General features: G+C 35.4%; 1 protein-coding gene across 1 annotated transcript in view; it reads left to right on the top strand.

Annotated features, from left to right (window-relative positions):
• The window catches only part of elp4 (elongator acetyltransferase complex subunit 4), a 72,964-nt gene that overhangs the window by 44,554 nt on the left and 17,995 nt on the right, over positions 1 to 10,415 (top strand). The gene's annotated exons all lie outside the window — the stretch shown is intronic.

Here is a 10,415-nt window from a genome sequence, read left to right on the forward strand (position 1 = left end):
ACAAAATTAAACACAAATGTGATGTTGTTTATCTAATATAATTTTTGCCTATTGGTATGGTTGAATTGGATCATCAAAAGTCAGCAGCAAAGACATTAGTTATTAATGTGAGATTACATACAAGTATATTTGTATTATCTAACGTATTTGATTATTGCAGGTTTGCGTAGTAATCTGAGTTTGCATATGACTATTTTTTTTCATTTTGAGGAATACTTAATCTGTTTTTGTGTAAGTTAGATGAGTAAATGCTCACATTTATTCTAAAACTACAATAACCATCATGTTTTACAGCACACACAACACCTCTGCACTTACTCAAGATTTTTCTCAACATGGGGACAGAAGAGGTGTCAAATAAGCTACAATGAGTCTTTATTCTGTCGTTTTTTGTAAAACTCTTCAGCACACACACACAAACACACACACAATCCACTTCCAACCAATGAGTGCCTGTCCATCAAGTGGACACAAATGAAAGGGCCCAGGCTCTTACTGAAGCCCCATCATTGGCCCCTAATTAAGTTATCACTGGTGAAGCTGTTAATAGTTAATCAGGAAGTCTATTGTCTCAGAAGGACCAGTAGTCTTTGTCTTTAAGCGCTGTCTAAGGCAGAGACCTCTCATCCACTCCTCACTAGATTTATAGGGTCAATAAAAGTCAAGGTGGTTTCCCTCAATGGCCGTTTAATGGGCCGACCACTTTGAGTTTGTGGAAGGGCTCAAATGTAGGTTTGTGTTGTAGCAGCGCTGAAGAATTTGTGTGTATTTTTTTAGGCAGTGTAATATACCTTAACATCTTTTCTCCTAATCTTTTGACACAACCCTTTTAAGGATAGTGGGATAGTTCTTAACTCAAACACATGGTGTTAGCAAGCCAAGGTCAAGGGTTCGATTCCCAAGGGCTGGGTAAATATAGGACACAATCGTGGGCTAATTTTACCCTTCAAATTGGGCTATTGCCTATACATTTACCATTTACCTATACAAACCTGTAACGGAGCAGGCTCTCGTAACTTTAGATCGCCGTCCTGCGTTTCAATCATAGCTGAAGTATGCTGCCATAGCCTGCCCATAAACTATCAGTGAACAGCACTGAGGACATATTTAACATCCAAAGTATTTAGATTTAGTATCTTTACGCAAGGCATCAAACGTTTTCATATAGACCGATTCAGCACTCGTTTAGGTGACTCACATCGCGTCCCTGTATGTTGCTTTACATAAAATTAAATGATTTACTGCACAGTAAGGATTGTATAGATAAAATAAAATGTACACAAACTTGTATTTTACAGAAGAAATGCACTGAAATTCAATGGCACTGAGAACTGCTCTCTCCTGAAGAGGATGCAACAAGCCCGTGATAAATAAATCAACCACTGGGTTGTTACGTCTACACAAAAACTACCCAAACACTGAAAATTTAACCCCCAAAAATAGACCCAAAAGACTCAACCCAGCGATTATTATTTTTATTGTTTCTGTGTGTACCCTAAACAGTATTACAGTTACGGTATGTGTTTTATGCATTCCCTGAGAATTGATCCCATGACCTTTGGGCTGACAGAAGTACTGTATTTTATTTCACAAATTTTGTCAGTAGCAGTTTGTCAGAGAATTTCTCAGGAAAAACTGATGTGAAAATATCAGTGAAAAGAAGAGATAGTGACTTGTCTTCACGAGGGATTTTCCCCATTCGATCTTACCATTCCAATCTAGACTATAACCTACAAACAGGTCTTTGATAGATAATGTTACGCCAATACATTGTCACGCACACAAACAAATGTGCCGTGCAGAGTTTACACTGGGCGAAACTAAATTCATGCAGTGAGTTTTCCCTGCGGGGCTGTTGGTAGCGTGTGTGCGCTCCAACCACATGCCTCACTCGGCCATCATTCCGTGAATATATCTGACGCAGCCGTGATGGGAAGGTTTGACTGAGAGACACAAATTGCTTATGTATGTTTATATTGTCACCACATCCAGTACAAAAAAAACAGTATTTACTATAAAAAGGTCATATAATGAAGAATAGAGTTTTCTTGATCTTTTGACATTGAGAGCTGGATGGATTTTTGGCACTCAGAACCTCTGAATTATGAATTGAATTATGATATGGCCCCTTTGCCGCCCACTCGCTGGTAACATTGAGACATCATTCTTGCTAGCCATGCCATTAGTCCAACCTTCATTCGTACAAAGAAAGACATGTTCTTCACCTTCCCTTTAAGATGAGTCAGTGTGAATCAGATCTGATCTGTGTTTAATGATTGTATTTTGAAAGGTGATTGGCAGGCCAAGTGTGTGTCAGTCAGGTCGTTTAGAGTGCACACGTCAATCAAAGATTAGTCACGTCATGGCAACATGACCACGAAAGATGAGTTTTCACACATAGAAAAACCATGCAAGACATGTGGAAACCTCAAATTGAAATATTAGACTGAATTATTCCTAACTTGCATGAAACTTTCTTGTATACTGCTAATAAAATGCATGATTCATTTGTTATTTTTAGGGATGCACTGATATAGAAATTTGGGGTCATGTGTTATAATTATATTTGCTATGGCCGATAACCGATAAGATGATGGTTTATTTTGATGATTAATCATCATCATCACTTTGCTTGGTTTTTAAAAATAAATCTTTCTTGCTAATGCTTCAGTCTTGCTTCGAGTGAAATTAGGCATTAGAAAAATCTAATAAATGTATATATATATATATTAGATTTTTCTCAGAACTAGATTATTAGTAATATACACAATACAATCTAAAATTACCAAACTAAAGTTAATGTTTTAATAATAATCATTTTGGAATCTAATCAACAGAAGAAGCTTACACTCTAAAAAATGCTGGGTTGTTTTAACCCAACTTTGGGTCAAATATGGACAAACCCAGCCATTGGGTTAAATTTTTACATTACATTTTTAACCCAACATTTGGGTTTGTCCATATTTGACCCAAAGTTGGGTTAAAACAAACCAGCATTTTTAGAGTGTAAGTATGATTTTTTTATTTAACATTTTCATTTGTTAAACATTTCGAGTAAATCTTGCTTCCCAACTCTCGAAAGCAAATGCAGCCAAGCGTGATTTGAGAGAGATTGTTGATATTCTGTCTGTCTGTTGAAGTGAGCTGCTGTGCTGTAATGTTATTAATGCAGGCTGGGTCTACATGCTGTCGCTCAGCTACCCAGAGGAGCATTTCGGCTGCTTGTCTTTGACTGACTGGTAAAGTTCAGTTTGCGGTTGATGAGCAGTCAATTGCCCAGAATGCCCTGCAGCCAGAATTAACCTCTGTCCCTGTTCCGGCAGGTAGAGAGAGAGAGGGGTTATGAGGAAAATCGTGATTAGCACACTCACGCATACGCACGCATGCCAGTTGAACGCTCGACAACGAGTGGGGTGAGGATTCAGACTGGAATGTAGGAGGTATGCGATTAAACCATACTTACCCTAGAGCGACCCCTGACCCAAACTTGAGCCAAACACACCTTGAGGGTGTTGGGGTTTCTAGAGGGGAGCTCAGATGATCTTCATCCCAAGATTTGGGTAAAATTAGCCGTGGCTCATGGAGGTACAATCTTGAAAGATCAGCAAAAAAGTTTTTTTAATAGTTGAGAGCATATTTAAGACTTGTGTGGACTTATTTATGGTGATATGTCAGAACATTGGTTTTATAATTTTTCATAACCACACAAGCATTCCTTTAGTAATTGTTTTTTTGTTGTCCCGTCTTAGTTTTGAAGGTTCTGCTCCTGCGGCAAGATCTTGATTGATTGGTTGTGTCTGGGCCAGCCTGTGCTGTATTTGGGTCTGGTTGGTTGGGCCTTGTTGCTGTGATCCAACTAACGTTTTTGGAGGGTTAGTTTTGGTGGTTAACCAGTATGAGTTTTGCAGTGACCAATATAATTTTTTTCTTTCTTTTTTTTTCATACTTATTTATTTAATTAATTAAATCAGGCAAGCTTTTACTCTTTTCTGCAAGTCAGTGAAATATCTGCTTTTGGATTAGTTTTAAACTAAATTTGAGAAATTATTACTGTAAGTAGTAATTGTTGATGGGTAATTTATGATAGGATATTGAACATGTAAATTAACTTTAATAACTTAATTTTGTATCATTTGAGTGTTGATTTACACTCCCGTTCAAAAGTTTGAGTTCAGTACAAGTTTTCTTTTTTTGAAATAAATTAAAGGGGTCATGAGTCATGACATGGATTTTTTGTATTGACATGGATTTGTAACTTAAAATGTTAATAAAGTTTTTTTTGCACAAAAGAAAACATGCAGAAAATGATTGGCTTATGTCGTTGTGTAGGAAATGCATTAACGACCACTCGCTATTGCACCTAAGAGTTTTGAAAACATTATAAAACCATTTACACACAAAGCTTTATGAAATCATTTACTAATGGTGTGTGATGCAGATGCTGTCAGAACACCAATTAAGAATCACCAATTTTTTTTGGACATTTGAATATATATATATATATATATATATATATATATATATATATATATATATATATATATAAAAATTCGTTTGATATTGCCTCAGGTTAGTTTTTACGCTGTAAATTAAAGTTCAAGTCCAAGCACAATGCATTGTATAATACAGTATTCCACACAGTTTTCTTTGCATTGACAAATTTTGGTAAATGTTCTAGGCCATGCATGTGCATACTGTTCATGGTATGCATACTGCATACTACTTTATTTAAAAAAATAGAAGGCAGTGTGCCATTCTGAACATAATACCCTATTTTATGAAAATGTAGGTTATGAAAATAAAAACAAGGATGAGACAAGGATTGTGTACTTGGGTGATAATAATCAGATCATAATATCTTGATTGAAAAGTTTCTTGCTCAGAAGTGGTAACCGTTAAATCATGTGTAGTTAGACTGATGTTGTTTTTAATTGTTAAACAGTTGGTATTTGACTCCGCTTCCCTCCGCTCCTGGAATATTTGAGCAGATATGCTGCAATTATTGTATAGAAATAAAGTAAAAGCCTTTAGAGCTGCACTGCTTTACTTTAAAAAGCCAGCGACAAACTTTGAGCTAAATTTGCCATCATCAGCAAGTCCTCCTCACCCCCACCTGGTCCACTGTCGGCCGGTTCAAAGGTGGAATTTTGATCCGGAGCAGAAGATGACCGAGTAGAAGTCTTTGTCGGTTCTGGCATGGCTGCTAAAAATAACTTTCCCACACTCTTGAAGGGCTTTCACAGTACTTTCTTTCATCTGACAGCTAGTTTCTGAACTCTGTCCACATAGTAAAAATAGCTTTGTGCATCATAAAGAATATTTATTTTGCAGGTGAGGGGTTTTGAGAATTTCCAGTTGGTAATTAATGGTAAACCTCTGGTTATGTACATTTCTCCCTGGTTATCAGTGATTATATACTTGATTAACACTTGATGATGAAGTTTTTAAGATTTTAATGATGAAAGGAGGAATTATTTGGCTGCTTTGTCCTCCCTTTTTTTCTTCTTCTTCTTTGAATATGGATAGGAAGCGTTCTTCTAAAGGTTGCATAAATCAAAACCTTTAAACAGGCAGTCATTGAGTAAGTGGTCATAAAAACTTGATGAATTTTATGACCATCTTTACCCTGACACCTACAGCTGGCTGCTTTTCAATGGAACCCAAACAGATGACCGAGGTCACTGGAAATGCATATTAATGAGTTCTCAATGCAGTTTAATGTATATTAATAGATTATTCATGAGTCAAAATGGGAGGGTCCTGATCCATATTAAAGAATGTTTCTGAGACCGAATCCCAGTCCTGTGCTGGCAGGGTTTTGTGACCCCAGCTTTGTGAACTGTGAGCCAAGCGGTGCTATTTCTGCTTTAGACAAACTTTCCCATCGTAGCTAATGAGGAGGAGTAATGCTGAGTGACAGTGGTATTGGGACAAGGGCGGGGCTACAGTATGTCAGCCAGTCACATTTCAACTGACAAATTACATTCAAGCACAGCTAAAGCCTTCGTAAAAATAAAATATTTTTTTTTTTTTGTATGTAAAATGCACATGATTTAATCATTGCAATATGGTTGTTTTATCCAAATTCATTTCTTCTTTTTTTTTTTTTTACCATCATAAAAACTATTTTTGGTTTGTGAAAACTTTCTACTTAAATATAAATTTAATTTAAATGTTTTTTTTTAATGTTTTTTTTTAGTTTAGGAAAACTTTTATATATAATCTAAATATTTAAATTAAATATTGGCCTATTAAATTATTGTTATTATATAAACTATTGTCAGTAATTTTTTAAAGAAAGTTTTTAGTTTTAAGAAATTTTATATATAATCTAAATATTATATATATTCACAGAATTGTTGGCACCCTTGGTAAATATGATCAAAGATGGCTGTGAAAATAAATCTGCATTGTTCATCCTTTTGATCTTTCATTCAAAAAATTCCCAAAAATCTAACCTTTCATTGAAGTAAAAAAATTTGAAAGTGGGGGGGAAATCACAGTTTTTCTCAAACACGTTGGCCAAAATTATTGGCTAGAAATTCTTAGTTGTAAAATATCTCTGAATTAGCCTATATTCCCATTCATATTTAAAATTTTAGTTTAATATAAATATACTCCTGGATCTTTAATGTTGTGGGCCTATTTTTCTGTAGGAGGTCCTGGACATCTTGTTCAAATACATTGTATCATGGATTCTAGCCAATACCAACAGATAAAACATCTAAACCTGTCTGCCTCTGCTAGAAATCTTATAATGGACCATGCTTGCATCTTCCATCAGGACAATGATCCAAAACAAACATTAAAATGTGTCACTGAGCACAAAATGAAGCTTCTGCCGTGACCAAGTTCCCAGACCTGAACCCTGAAAAAATGAGTGAGGTGAACTGAAGAGAAGAACATTTATTTCATAAAGAGATATTCCCTACATTTTCAATTCTTTTGCTTCAATGAAAAGTTAGATTCATATGAATTTTTTTTAATAAAAATTCAAAAGGATTAACAATGCAGATTTATTTTTACAGGCTTCTTTGTTCATATTTAACCAAGGAGGTTGACAATAATTCTGACCATGACATATATATATATATATATATATATATATATATATATATATTAGGGCTGTCAAAATTAGCGCGTTAATAACGCGTTAACGCAAAATCATATTAACGGCACTAATTTTTTTAACGTGCGATTAACGCAGCGCGTATTTTCTGTTTGACCCGTGGCCCAACCCCTAGTTGGAGAAATGGAGATACACAGTGTTGCCAACTTAGCGACATTGCAGACCCCTTTAGCGATTTTTTTTCCCTTCAACAAAGCGCTCAACCCTTATTTAGTTTCTGAGAATCTACCGGTACCGCCGGTACTGTTCTCTCAGCACGCGCGCGCACCTCTCGCTCTCTCTCTCTGCGTCTCGCGCGGAGGAGCAGCGCTTTAATTCAGTTAAGCACAGATATTATGTTGCTTCTCTATTTTTACAAGTATAGCCGAAATCAGAGCACAGATATTGTCTTTATCCTATGTGAATTTGATTTCACCAGACGACGGCTCAATTATCAGAATTTTTGTGCAGATTAACTTAACATCTTGGAAGGGAGAGCTGGTTATGTCTTAATGGGTCGCGTTTCAGTCACCATTTCAAATTCATTCCGTTGGTTGACAACAGAAACAGTAAAATATACCAATGAAAACAGTTTTGTTGAGAATTTAGCTTCATCAAAATGGGCACAGAGAGAGACAAACTAATGTAATAGGCTAATAAATAATAAATGTACATTTAGCATTTTCAGAAGAGCTGCCCTGTCATGCAAAAATCTAAACATGTTTGTGTTAGTAAATTGCTCAGTGCAAAGAAAGAGAAGTAATGGTAACCTGGTATTTTTTTGTTCTTTCTATGTGTCTAATAGACATGAACAAGTTCTTTGAAAAACATCTGTGACCTTTGAAACATGTCTCATCCTTATGCTCTATATTGACTATGGTTTCAATAATAAACATACATTTGCATAAAGCATCTATATTTATCCATGCCCATGTTGATTAGAGTATTACAAACTTGAAAAGTATTCATTTAAGGTAAATTTAGAACAAATAAAAAAAAGTGCGATTAAATGCGATTAATCGCGAGTTAACTCATGACAATATGCGATTAATCGCGATTAAAAAATTTAATCGATTGACAGCCCTAATATATATATATATATATATATATATATATATATATATTTATATTTATTTATTTATTTATTTATTTATTAATTTTTTTGCATCCATGAAACCATATTCTTTATCATCTTTTAAAACTGTACTTTGTAAAATTACAGCAATCAGTTTATTTTCCGCCCTCAGTCACCATGAATAACTTGACAGCCATTAATTTGTGCATTATTGTGTTGGTGTGCATTTCCTTTCGACAATAACTATTATGATATAAGTTGTTTGCGTGCCTGGGTTTCCCATGAGGCAACTGCCATGTGGCAGTTCAGAAAGGCAGGAGAACAAGTTTTCCATCACACTTGCATTTTATGGCTAAAGAATCTCCGCCCACTTCCCCCAGCCTCCCTGCTTCCTTGTGTCGTGGCAGTGATGATGTTAATGACCAGTGACAGCTCACCTATCCCTGGCGTGCCTCCAGATCGTCCCATCCCCCCATTCACATGCACACTGCTGCAATCACGCACATTTGCTGTGAATTCTGGATTGTTAAACCAAACACACATACATATGGATACTTGCGTATTGGGATGATTCTACATAACCTCAGTATAATTGTTAACTAGTGTTCACGGCATAATTGATTATGCCAAACATTCATATTTTATTAAGAATATGGCCCATCTTGCAGACTATGTTTTTATTATTTTAGGAGTTTTGATTTGATATGTTTTTATTATTTTCCAGGAAGCATTAGATTTGAAATAGGAGTTTTATTGTTTGGATTTCTTATGGTTTGCATTTGGTTTTGAGGTCGGAAGTTCAATCGGATTGGAAAATTATAAGTAGTATGAGTATAAACATTTCATCATTTTCATTATTTCATACTAGGGTTTGGGCAGAGATCTTTCCAATTTCCTTGTTTTCTTTGTTGTGTGAACAGTTATCTTAAATTGTAATATGTCACAATATTGTTGTTTTCTGAAGAAAAATAAATGCAGCCTTGGTGAGCAGCCGTTTCTTCTTTTAAAAAACATAAAAATATTTATATCACATATATAATATTTTTAATACACACATTATATACTATTATATACTTTCTACTCCCAGTATTTTCAATAATAGATATTATAATCATAACACAGTAAAATGCAGTTGTAATTATTTTTCCGTTAAAATGTAAACCATTAGAACAAATACTACCATGATGTATTGTATAAAAACATTTCAATTTAAATAATCAATCATTTAATTTAAGTTAACAATACTGTAATAAGAATATTAAGAAAAATAACCTTTTAAAAATGCTCGTCATAATGCAGAAAAAATCCCTCATATTCTTTATGCAAAATGTCATTTCTTGTTTTCTTGTGTGATCTTTACATTTCTTTGTGAAACTCACCCAAGTACAGAAAGCTGAAAGACATTTCAATGGAAAACTGATCTTCACAAGATCAACAGCACGGTCAGACTCAACAACAGACCTCACCCTACCAATAAAGAGGCAAAAGCTCGACGGCGATAGCCTAGAGACAGTCTGACCCTTGCTTACAGAAACATTAGCATGCTAATGTCAGTCGGCATGGTTAATTGATTACCAGTCCACCCGGGCCAAAACCACTTGAAGCAAGGAATAAAGCAGATATCCCTAGGTGGCCATATTGTTTGGGGCAAAAACTATTAATTTGTCCACTGCCAAAAAAAACCCTAAATGAACACTAATTTTCTTCCTTGTTCCTGGCATGGTTTCCCGTTTTCAGCTGGCTTTCAAAGGGAAATTAATTATCTCAGATACATGTAGCTCTTCGGTGGGTCTGGGCTTATTTGCATTGAGGAATATTCAGCAGAAGTAATGGATGCACAATCAAAATACTGGCACCAAACGAAACGCAATTTTCATACGCAAATTTCCCAAATCCCACAGGGGCAAAAGTATCAGACACGGGTGAAATAAAAATACCAAACCAAACAAAAGGCACGGAAAATGAACTGAGAATATAATAAACAGGATAGCTGGGCTGTGCCTTCACTAAAACACAAAAAAAACTGAAGGGAAACGTCAAGAAATTATGATGAGTGTGAAAGGGTGAAAAAGGGATATAATGACATGGCTATTTGACAGTTGATGTCTTCATCCAAATGTAAGAATTTACATTACAATTATGGGTAAATTTACATCTTAATCAGGTATTTGTGCTCAGTGCTCTGTTAGCATTAGCAGTGGCGCCAAGGCTGTGCCACCTCAGCTGGAAACT

This window comes from Squalius cephalus (assembly GCF_949319135.1).
Source record: "Squalius cephalus genome assembly, chromosome: 3".
Lineage (NCBI taxonomy): Eukaryota > Metazoa > Chordata > Actinopteri > Cypriniformes > Leuciscidae > Squalius > Squalius cephalus.